This window comes from Diospyros lotus, chromosome 2, assembly GCF_014633365.1.
Source record: "Diospyros lotus cultivar Yz01 chromosome 2, ASM1463336v1, whole genome shotgun sequence".
NCBI lineage: Eukaryota > Viridiplantae > Streptophyta > Magnoliopsida > Ericales > Ebenaceae > Diospyros > Diospyros lotus.
Window position 1 is genome coordinate 20,843,061 of NC_068339.1, and position 12,732 is coordinate 20,855,792.

The following is a 12,732-nucleotide window of genomic DNA, read 5'->3' on the forward strand; positions in this document are numbered from 1 at the left end:
GAGCACAAGCCATAATGAAGAAGAGAGCAGATGGGGAAAGAAAGGATGTGAAGTTCCAGGTAGGCGACTTAGTGTATTTGAAATTAAGGCCGTATCGACAAAGATCTTTGGCTACCCGTGCAAATGAGAAGCTAGTGGCCCGCTATTATGGCCCGTTTGAGATTGAGAATGAGGTAGGCCCTGTGGCTTACTAGCTGAAACTGCCACCGCATTGTCAAATCCACCCAATATTTCACGTGTCCCAACTAAGGGTGGCTAAGGGGGCAATGAAGGCCATGAGGGAGCTGCCTGCACAGCTTACTGAAGATCTAAAAATGTTGGTGGAACCCTCAACAGTGCTAGGAGTGCGTTCGGGGAATGGTAGCTAAGAGCCTGCAAGGAGCAGAAGTGCTGATTCAGTGGAAGGGCCTGCCACCATTAAAAGCTACTTGGGAGCCCTACTCAGTGATCCAGCACTAGTTTTCATTTTTCCACCTTGAGGACAAGGTGACAGTTAGGGGAGGGAGTATTGATAGACCACCGATTCACTGGACATACCAAAAGCGTCCAAGGAATTAGGGATAATTTTGGAATTAGGAAGATGAGCTGTTAGATGAGGGGTAGAGCAGGAATTGCAAGGTTGTGTAACAACCTGCATGTGCGGATTCCAATTCCGTTAGAGAATGAGGAATAAAAGAGAGGTGCTGGTGGTGAGCGGGGGGTGTGAAGAATTTTCCAGAAAGTATGAGAGATCAAGGGCCTCTCGAATTGCCCTGTTTCCTTTCTTCTTCGGCTATAATCGGTTTGGACTTTTGCTTATTGAATCAAGTATTCTTAATTACAATTCTTAGAATTCTATCAATACACAACAAAAAAGATGGTATTGATGCTTTCATGGCGTCCTATCTCCTAGCATACGGAATTACAAACTAGGAGAAGCATTTTCAAGGATCTTGGTGAGACATGGTTATGTGGAAACAATGGGATAAATCTATACATAATATTTGAATGCATAATATGCTGTTTTATCTATTTCCTTTTCCTTTTACTACAATAAATGTGTATTACTGCCTATCAGGGTCAATCTCTAGTTCATGAGCCAATTCTCTCGCCAACATTTCAGCATGGTCATCGTGTCCGCCTGCAAATGTATAGACTCTGAATGCAAACTGAAAAGCTCTCCAAAGCATTCCTGCAGATCTGTCCTTTTGGCCGGTTTTAACTCTATTTTGTTCATTTTCTTTTCGGTTCAATTCTCTCTTCTCCTGAATCAAATTTCAAACTATATTCATTAAGTTGTTGGCTCTTGACCCAAAGATAAATGAGCTATTTGAACTCAAATAGTACAGTGACAAAGCATTTAGTAAGATTACCTTAAGTGCCAACTCCATGCAACTTGAGGAAACATCCACCATCAATTCTTTGATCCTAACTAGGATACTGAAATCAAAATTGATGTTTTGGGTTTTGAACTTCCTGGATTCTTCATCTTTAGTACATTCCAATGCATCTAATTCTCCTTTGATCTATGCATAAATGTGTTTTGTTAATAATGAAATGCGTGTATCTTTGGGAATTAGGTTAGCATAAGACTGAAGCCTTTACTCCTTCGGGAAGGAATACCTTATCAAAGTAACTCTTGGTCTTGCCAAGGAGTTGACATGCAGGAGTCTGTCTTCCAGTTCTGTAAAGTGTTAACTATTGCATCTAACTTGGAGAACAGTGCACTTGCCATCCTCAAGGTCTCCAACTTCTTTGTGGGAAAACCTTCAAATCTTGCTAGCACCTGCATGTTGGAGAATTGTGGTTAGGATCACAAAGTTAAGAAATGGGATAAATCAACAAGCCAATATTTTGTGAACCTGTGATTCATCAATTAAGTTTTCAAGATGGGATTCCACATATTTGTTGAACTTGAGGAGCTCAGCCATGTCTGTTGTTTGGAAAGTGCTAATGGCAACTTTCAACTCTGTGATTGCTTTTGCATGGACTCTTACATCCTCTTCAATTTGTTGAAAGTATGCTGATCTGAAGACCAACTAAGATTCAAGAATTTCAATATAGAACAATTGGCCAACAAAAAAATATAAAGAATATAGTACTATTATTATCATCTTAATGAGGAAACACGGCCCGTTTGGTCTAGGTCTTCTCTGCATATACACTCCTGTTTGCAAGACAGGCATATCATACATGACCAGGTTCTAGCAAGTGTTGTGACTAGGATGCCCACGTCTATGATTCACCCCATCATTAGCCACACAATAAATGCAAGTTCACTTGTAACCTATAAAGCATGGAAACTTCCTAGGGGTTGTCATACTAGTGTCGCTAACATGTCGAACTCTCCAACATGTATCCCCATGTGGGGTGTCCTGCATTTAAATTTTTTAAGAAGGATACAGGGAGGGCATGAGTGTCTCCTATGCATACACTTCAAAGGCTAAAAAGTAAGGGTCTTTTTTATGCTCTTTAGTTTTACGATTTGATAATTGCATGATTCTTTTGTTTTTCCATGTTTTAATTGCACAACCGTTCAGTTTTCATATTCTTTATGCTTCTATTCTCTAGTCCATTGAATATTAACTGGATTGTGAGGGATGAAGATGATTGCACTGTGAATTGATTGATAATTAGATTACAATTATTCATTTAGAATTTTGTGTTATGAATTTTAAATGCATATTTGTGAGTTTAGAATATAATTTTGATACTTTATTGTGCTTTTAAAAATATAAAAATTATTTTTTAATTAATATATTTCAACCGCGTCGCTTCCTATTTTTTTTTTTAAAAAAAATGTCATGTCTTTTGCTCGTGTTCCTGTGTCCCCTTGTCGTTGCTTGTGCCTTATAGCTCGTAACTATTTGGACCTAAAAACATAAGTTTCTTCGGTTAGAGTTATGGTTGTCAAAATCCTGATTCAATTCCTATGATTTTACAATTTTACGTGTCAGGAACCTCTAAACGACTCAACACCCATATTAGATCTAAATTGTAGTAGAATCGGAGTAAATCCCGATTCAACTCGGTAAAATCGATAGAATCTCAAGTTGGACAATGATTTTACCAATTTCAGCTTTCATGCATAGAAATGTTAGAGACAAAAAATTTCGTCTCTAACCAGCATGCTATTAATTCTGATTCGAGAGATGCCCTCTACCTCTGTGAACCTTTATCTCTCTCAAACACCTTTGTCACAACCTTCCATTGTTCTTTCTTGTCGCATGGTTGGTTGGTTGGTTGGTGTTCAGTGTCGCCATCGATTCACAACTTCGATTGCTAAATGCCGCTGTAAATTCACAAACACAAACTACCAGCTAAGCTGTTGTCAATTCACAAACACGAATTGAAGTTTCCATGCTCGCTTGCTCGGTGTCGTCGTTTTCGTGCAACACAAATCGATTCACAACTCTGATTGCTCGGTGCCACCGTTGATTCAACTTAAAGGAGTATACAACTTCGTCTGTTTCTACTTTTACAATTTCTTCTTTTGTAATTTCTTGGTCTAATTTGGTAATTTCTGTTTGCCACACCTTCATCTATTTCTTCTTCTTCTTTTGCCTTTATTAATTCGATTATTGTTGGTTTCTTTACTTTGAAAGTGAAATTTGGGAGTGAATTAGTATTGGTTTCCTTAAAGAATTGAATGTTTGTTGGAACTTTTATTATAATGATTGCTTGCAATGTAGAAGTTTATCAATTTTTATTAGATTATGACTATATGACTCGAGAATTTACATTATATAAATTAATATTTGAAATTTTCATTAATAATGGATAAATGATGATAAATAGACTTAATATTTGGAGATTTCATATTATTTAGTATTTTTGAAATTGATAGATGAAGTTATTCTAAAATAGGTAACATATATTTCATTTATAATAAGAAATAATGTTGAAATAATCATGTTATTAAGCAATGTTAATTTATTTTTTTATAAAATTATGTCATTATAAACTTATATTTACATAGATTAAAAGGTATTTTAATTGTAGGTATTTTAATTGTCTCTAAAATCTTACGATTTTACGATTAAAATTTACTATTCAATTTTATGAATTTTTTTTATCTCACTTAAAATATTGATTTTAACGACCTTGGTTAGAGTACAGAAGGTGTACCTCTTTGTCATCTCTGCTATTGCATCAGCCATTCCCTGTTTTCCTCCAGCTAAGGCCCCAACTTTATTCTGTTTCATCTCTGATAATTTGCCATCTATACCACCAGATCCTTCCAACTTCCCCTTAAGAAGTCGATATAGATCTCCCATCTAGGACGATCTCCTCAATTTAGTAGCTGCCTTTTTGGGACCCAGGAATCTTGAGCCACCCAAAGTTGGCGGTGGTGGAGGAGTTCCCTTCCCTGGTGGTGATGGCATTAATCTATTTGACGATGTCCCATGTAGTGGAGGTGCAGGTGGAGTTGGTGTTCCATTCCTTGATGTCATTGGTGGTGGCCGTGAAGGCAGCAATGGCATTATTGATTGTGCTGATGTCATGGGGAGTGGTGGTGGTGGAGGCAGTGGTGCTGCTGGTCTTGTTGGCAAATTTTCTGTTTTTTTGGTTGATGGGTGTTAGGATAACAAACCGAATTCAGCCGTGTGTTATACATTTGAAATAGTTTGAATGGGTAGATGTTATCCCTGGTCTTTGGGATACAGTTTTATCCATACCGTGTAACTAGGAGATTAGCTAGACTGTTGTATTATAAAACTAGTGTGAAACCTGTGCAATACAGGGATCCAAAGCTTAAATCCTTTTATGGTATCAGAGCCTTAACAGCCTAATCGGCTCCTCCGCTTCGATCCAAAACACCGTCCCCTCTACAACCAATTTCATGGCGTCAAACCCAGCTAACACAGCACCTCTTGCTGCTGCGTCACCTATCCAAAATATGGGACTGTCATTCCCATCAGTTTCAATAAAGTTAGACCATGATAATTTCTATGTGTGGAGCGCAACGGTGAAGGCTGCGTTGGAGGCATTCGAATTGGAGTCCTTCATACTCAAATGACCCACCTGCTACACAATCAGCATCTTCTGGCTCTATGTCCGCCGCTTCCGCAACACCAACCTCCACCACGTTGTGCCCACGAAGAGACAAGCTGGTTCTCCTTTGGCCCCGATCCACAATCAGTGATCGGCTATTAGGTAATATTACCAATGCTAAAACCTCTAGGGATGCTTAGCTTACCCTTGAAAGAACATTTAAGTCTCAAACTCGGGCATGTGTGATGTAAATACGTATGCAACTTCAAACCCTTACTGAGGGCTCCTAATCTATGGTTGAATATGTGAAACAAAAGCAGCGACTTGCTGATACACTCGCCGCTAACTTACAACCCATACTTTCTGATGATATGGTTGGGTACATTCTAATGGGGCTCAGAGACAAATACTCAGCCTTCTACACTTCAATTCTCACTCAAAATGATCTCGTGTCAGTTGAAGATTTATTGGGTATGCTACTGCAAGAAGAAGAGCACTTGGAGCGGTCCCGAACCAATCTGCTACAAGCTAACGTGGCCAATGCCACCCATGGAAATTCACTGCCCAACATACATTTTTCCAATTCTGGACGTCCTGTTCAACAGCATTTTAATAATTCCTCCAGAGGCTACCGTGGACGTGGACGTGGACATAGAGGAAGTGGCAGGGGGTCTTACCCGCAATAGCAACACCATTCGATCAACCCATATATGGGTCCCCATGGTCGACAACAAGGTACCAATAGGCAGCGAATTCAATGCCAAATTTGTACTAAGTTTGGGCACTCTGCTATTCAGTGTTATAACAGGTTTGATCACGCATATGTTGCGGAGAATGCGCCCCAAATTTCAATAATGTTGGCTGGACCCGAGTCACAAGCTGACTCTTCCTGGTATTTTGACTCGGGTGCTTCAAATCATGTTACCGCCGATCTCAATAATCTATCCATCCATGGCAAGTATACTGGACCGGAAACTGTTGCTGTTGGTAATGGTATGAAGTTACCCATCACCCATGTCGGGTCATCTACTTTACTAACACATGATACACCACTTGTTCTCTCTAATATGTTACGTGTTCCCCGGATATCGAAAAATCTCCTGAGTGTTTCACAGTTGACAAAAGATAATAACATTTCCATTGAGTTTTTTGCTAACTCATGTGTTGTGAAAACTTCTCAAGGCTTTCCGCTCCTCTAGGGACGTCTTGAAAATGGCCTTTACAAAGTTCCATCCACCGCCGCTTCTCCGTCTCCAAGTGTCTTTCTAGGTGTCAAAATTGATCTTCATGGGTGGCATGCTCAGTTAGGCCACCCCAATGAGCGCATTACTAGGAAACTTGTTTCTAGTTTCTCTTTGCCTGTTTCGTCTCATAAGTTTCCCGATGTGTGTGGATCTTGCCAACTTGGCAAAGCCCATCGTGGTCATTTACCATTTTCGCATGAACGATCTAGTATTCCATTTCATTTTATTTATTCTGATATTTGGGGACCTGCCCCTATGCCTTCTCTTAATGGTAATTACTACTATGTTCAATTTCTTGATGATCACTCTAAGCATATTTGGATTTATTTTATGAAGCACAAATCCCAAGTTTTTGACATTTTTCGCTCCTTTCATGTTATGGTTCGAACTCAGCTTCAATTACCAATTAAATTTGTTCAAACTGACTGGGGTGGTGAATACCATAATGTGTCTCGATCTCTTCATACACTTGGCATAGGTCATCAGTTGTCTTGCCCTCATACACAAGAACAAAATGGGGCTGTGGAACGACGAAATCGAGATATAATTGATAAAGGTCTATCCCTTCTTACCCATGCAAATTTACCTTTTACCCTTTGGGAGCATGCTTTCCATACTGTCGCTTGTCTCATCAACTATACTATTACACCTGTTCTCAATCACTCCTCACCGCATCAAGTTCTTTTCATACACCACCCGACTACTCCTTCCTAAGAACATTCGGTTGTCTATGTTTTCCATATACTCGACCCTATAGCTCTACTAAACTAGCCTTCCGATCCACTCCTTGTATCTTTATTGGCTATAGCTCCAAACACAAGGGTTACTTGTGTCTACACCCTTCCTCATCTCGTGTTTACATTGCCCATCATATCATATTTGATGAATCCTGCTTCCCATATAGTTCCCTTGCTCAACCATTACCATCTGTCCCCACGGCCTCCCTGCCCTCTGCTTCTCTTGACCTGCTACATCAAGCAGTGAGACATGATGATCCCCACCCACCATTCGTCTCTATCGGTGCTCCATTTCCACTATCCCCTCGGTACTCACCTAACCCTACTCCATTCGCTTCATCTCCACCTGCTCAAATCCCTCGACCTAGTGCCCCGCCCAACTCACCATCTCAAATCGATCAGTCTTCTCGGCTCGCTGATCTCCCAGCCCCGTCTCACCCTCGCCCTGCTTCGTACTCAATCCATCCAATGATCACCCGTGCTCGAACGGGACACCTCAATCCTTGAGTCCTTCATGCCACCACCACATCTCCTACTGTTCCTGGAATCGTTTCTTAGGCTCTCAAAGATCTGTCCTGGCATGCCGCCATGCATGATCAATACTCCGCCCTTCAACGTAATAGAACCTGGAGTCTTGTCCCTAAACCTCCAAACACTAACATAGTAGGTAACAAGTGGTTGTTTCGTGTTAAGTATCATGCAGATGGCTCGGTGGCACGGTATAAGGCTCGCCTAGTTGCACAAGGCTTCAATCAACAGCCCGGGATTGATGTCTTTCAAACATTTAGTCCTGTTGTTAAGCCTACCACTATTCGACTTTTATTATCCCTGGCCGTCACTCATGGTTGGACTTTGCGTCAAATGGATGTCAACAATGCCTTCTTGAACGATGAGCGTAAAGAAACTGTGTTTATGAAGCAACCCCCTGGGTATGTGGACTCATCTCGTCCTGATTATGTATGTAAGCTTCATAAGGCCCTTTATGGTCTCAAGCAGGCACCCCGAGCTTGGTTGGACAAGCTCAAGGATACTTTCCTTCAACTCGGCTTCTCATCTTGTCATACTGACTCTTCTTTATTTGTACGTCTCCGTGGTGCTTCATCCACTTATGTCCTTGTTTATGTTGATGACATAATTGTGACTGAGAATGATCTTGCCTTTATTGATGAGTTTGTTCACACTCTTGATCGTCTCTTCTCCATCAAGGATCTCGGCTTTCCCTGTTATTTCTTGGGGCTTGAAGTTTCTCGCACTTCTTTTGGGTTGCATCTCTGTCAGCACAAGTACATCCAGGATCTTTTGGAGAAATATAAAATGCATAATGCTAAACTATTCCTTCTCCTGCTGAGACTGCATCTCAACTTCTGGAGCACGGCGAATCCATGTCTGATCCGACTTTATTTCGTACTGCTGTTGGTGCCCTACAATATGTTACTATTACTCGACCCGATATATCCTTTGCAGTGAATCGGGTTTGTCAGTTCATGCATCTCCCCATGTGTCATCATTGGAAAGCAGTAAAGAGGATCTTTCACTATCTTCGTGGAACTATTTCTCATGGCTTTTTACTTCGTCGTGCATCTCACTCAGTTCTTACCGCCTTCTCTGATACTGATTGGGCAGGTAATCCTAATGATCGTCGCTCTACTCATGGATATGCCGTATTTTATGGTGGCAACCTCATCAGTTGGTCATCTCGGAAGCAATCTGTTGTTGCTCGTTCTAGTACTGAGGCCGAGTATCATGGTATTGCTTTTGCTACAACCGAGCTTGTTTGGCTTCAGCAGATGCTTCGGGAACTTGGTATTTCTCTCTCCTCAGCTCCGATGATATTCTGTGATAACATTAGCGCAGGTTATATGACCCAAAATCCAGTCTTTCATCAGCGCTCAAAGCACATCCAGGTGGACTATCATTTTGTTCGTGAGAAAGTTCATCGTCGTGACCTTGTGGTTCGGTATATATCTTCAGCTGATTAGACTACTGACATCTTCACCAAGGCTCTCAGCTCAGGACACTTCAAGCTGCTCCAGTCCAAACTTACTGTGTGTCTTTGTGGGGGGATGTTAGGATAACAAACCGAATTTAGCCGTGTGTTATACATTTGAAATAGTTTGAATGGGTAGATGTTATCCCTGGTCTTTGAGATACAGTTTTATCCACACCGTGTAACTAGGAGATTAGCTAGACTGTTGTATTATAAAACTAGTGTAAAACCTGTGCAATACAGGGATCCAAAGCTTAAATCCTTTTAATGGGAGAGGTGGCGGTGGCAGCAATGGTGGTGTTGATTGTTCTAATGTCATGGCTGGTGGCGGAGGAGGCAGTGGTGGTGTTGATCTTGCTGGAAAATTTTCTGTTGTTTTGGTTGATGGAGGTGGTGATGGCTGCTGAGGCAGCAATGACATTGTCGATTGTCCGGATGCCATGGGTGGCGGCAGCTGTGGAAGCAGTGTGGGTGCTGGTCTTGCTGGAAAATTTTCTGTTCCTCTGGTTGATGGGGATGGTGGGGGGGGTGGGGGTGGGGGTGACGGTGGCTCGGGCAGTGCTTGGAGACTGTTTGCACGGTTGTTTTGAGACTGGATGGGAGGTACTGGTGGTGGCATCGCCGAGTCTGCTGATTTCTTAAGTGAGGTGGGTGGCAATAGTGGTGGCCCCGCTACTAAATTTGGTGCTATTTTGGGTGGTAGGGGTGGTGGAGGCGGAGGGGGTAATAATTTGGTGTGCATTGAGTGTGTAACTGGCAGCGGCGGCAAGGTTACACAATTGCGATACAACTGCATTTGGAATTAAGATGTGTGATGGTGGAGGTGGTGGTGACAGCATAATGTTTGTTAACATGGGTGGTTTTACCAGTGGTGATTCTTTTGTCTCTGGTGACAAAAGAATCACCATTGGTGTTGATGACGGCATTGAAAGCGCTTGAGCTGGTGTTTCTTGCGTTTGCAACTGAGAGAGTGATTGGGGTAGTAATAACACATCAACTGGACCTCTTGCTAGATTCTCAGGACCTGTTGCTGGTGACATAGTAGAATTGCCACTCCAATCACCTCCTTCTTTGTTAGTAAATTTGTCTGGATTAGTAATCAGTGTATTTGGTCTACCTGCCATCATTTTGCCCCCATCAGTTTCCCCACAATCCCTTGCATCTATAACTTCAGTTTCATCCTCTGATTCTTTCGCCAGCTTTGCTTCCTCAACTGCCTATCCATCTGCTTTAGGGCTGTCATGTACTCAAAACACATTGAACGAGAGATGCTTAATGTCAATAGGGTTCAACTTCACAACAGCTTGGACCCTTAGATGAAATAGAATCGGTGACAAGAACAGAGCCCCAGAATGGGTTCTCATCTTTGGAAGTGCCGACACTGGAGTTTGCCCAAATCCATTACTCCGGGAATTGCTTGCTTGAAAACTGTACGCTTTCTGTGGATCTTCTTCCTCCACCAAATCCGATGACTTTTCTGTAGCCATTTCAATCTCGTTATTGAGCATGCCAATTTCTCGAGTTAGTTAACGTGCTATGTTGTTCCAATTCATTTGTCGTCAATTCATCATATTTCATGCATATGCGCGCGTCCTCCTGTTCATCTTCATGCATCTACGTGCTTCCAACAGATTTCAGAGCACTGCGCAGAAGGAGGCCAGTGCCTCTCCGGCCCTCACAAACGCACAACAGGGAGTCTCGTGCACTTTGACGCCCTCTTTCTTTCAAGAGGCGGCCCTCGGTGCCTGTTGATATGCCACTTTCATTAGTTTACAAACTGACAACATCGTAAAGGTACCACCAATTAACAATTTACTTACTGGAACACCTGATGTATAGCTGTGCCTTCAATTGCTGACAGATTTCGACGGTAAGGTGTCAGTACGCAACTCAGACCCTTCGATGCTGTTATCGCCAGCTGCAAGAAAAGAGAGAGAACAAGGGAAATCATACAATTCCAATCTTTCTACTAATTTCCTGTGAGTTTCCTGGACAGAAAACAGAAGAAAGAAAACCATGATGCTCAAGAACAAGAAGACAAGGACGTTTGCAGGTGAGCTTCCTTGGCTTCTAAGCTTTTTACTGGGTCAGCTCTCAAAAAAGATTGAGTAGAAAAGTATAATATTCGGCAAAAATGTCAAAAATAAAACGCGGTGTTTCTTTCTATCAGTTTCTTGCTTTGAATTTCTGGGAGAAACTATAAGGTCAGAGCAAATAAAAAAATAAAAAAAATTCATTCTTGCTTCAATAAGAAAATATGGGTATATATATATATATATAATACAGGTATATTACACCCGTATTTTGGATTATGTAGCCGTATTTTCTTATAGAAGCAAGCATGATTTTCTTTTTCTTTTTTATTTTATTTTTTTTTATTCAGGATAATTGGTGATGCTTAATCTTTTGTCTTAAATTGGAAAACCATATTGTGTGAGAAAATTTAACCATAAAATAAGAATGAGGTTGGAATGATAATTTTGAATATATTAAACTGTTTAATTTCACAGTCGTATAATCTAAGATTGCTGCAACTAGTTGATGAAGAGTTTTAGTTTGATCTTTTGTTTTCATAATATATGTTTATTAGATTACTAGAACCAACTAGCCAGTCCCTTTCACAAATATATTGTTATTAGATTTATATATTTTATCTAGTTGGCATGAGACTTTAGGGAGCATTGCCAAGAACGCGTTTGGTTAATCAGTTTTCCCAACTGTTTAATAGATTTGGTCTGAAAATACTCCCCACTAAAGACACAATATTGATACTAAAAGTGTCAATATATAAAAAATATATATATTTATTTTATTCATAAATTTGTTTAATATTGTTGTAATGTGAAAGCGTGTTATTTTCTTCTCCTTTTCGTGTCTCCACCTTCGTCAATCATAACAACTTCTTTTTGTCTTCTCCTCTCCTGACTTACGCCACAGCCATAAGCTGCAAGTAAGTCCGTGTCAAGTTAGTTTGTTGTGCTGTGCTTTGTCTTGGATTTTTCTCTGCTTCCTTATCCTCTGGGGTGATTTATTAAGCGGGCTGATGTTGGATGCTAGGAGTGGCTCTCAGTTATTTCTTTGTATCGAGTGTGGTGTTTACATAATTTAGGGAGTGGTTCTTAGTTTTTTTTTTTTCAAAGTAAGAGTGTAACTCGTGCTATATATGAGTAAATTAAAAAATATATTTATTAGTTAAAATTTATTTTTTAAATAATATTTGCATAAAAATGAATTTGCATATTGCAATAAGTTTCATGTTAAATGTAAGAGGTCAAGAGTCTAAATTTTGTTTGCATAATAAATTTTTGTTTCTAAATAAAATATTATTGAAATTTAAAAAATTTGTTAAAAATTAAGAAAGAAAAATCAAATTGTTTGTTTGTTTAAATAATAGAATAGATAAGTCTAACTACATTGTCGTTTAAATACAATAATAAATTTTATCAAGTGAAAATACCGTCGTCAAGTTGTCTAGCCTGAAAAAAAAGAACAATCATAGAGCCGGAGTCAATTTTTTGATGATAGTTTGGCTTTGGCCTTTTTTGTTTTTCACTTTCTTCTTTCTTCAACCATTCCTTTTCGTTTGGCCATGGTTGTTTTGACCATTGATGTTCTTCACTTGTCCGTAGGTTAGCTTCCTAAGCTCTCCCAGCTCCCCATCTGCTTCTGTCTCATGCTTCTCAATCCGTTGGTTCCTTCCGTTTTAAGTTTCTATTTTTGGTGAACCTTCCTTCAAGGTTCACCAAAAATAGATAAGGATAGAGGGGTGACCTTGGACCAACAATCAACA

General features: G+C 40.3%; 1 pseudogene; it reads right to left on the reverse strand.

The window, feature by feature from the left end:
• Positions 1–1,043: 1,043 nt before the first annotated feature.
• Positions 1,044–10,867, reverse strand: LOC127794703 (uncharacterized; annotated as a pseudogene).
• Positions 10,868–12,732: the final 1,865 nt, after the last annotated feature.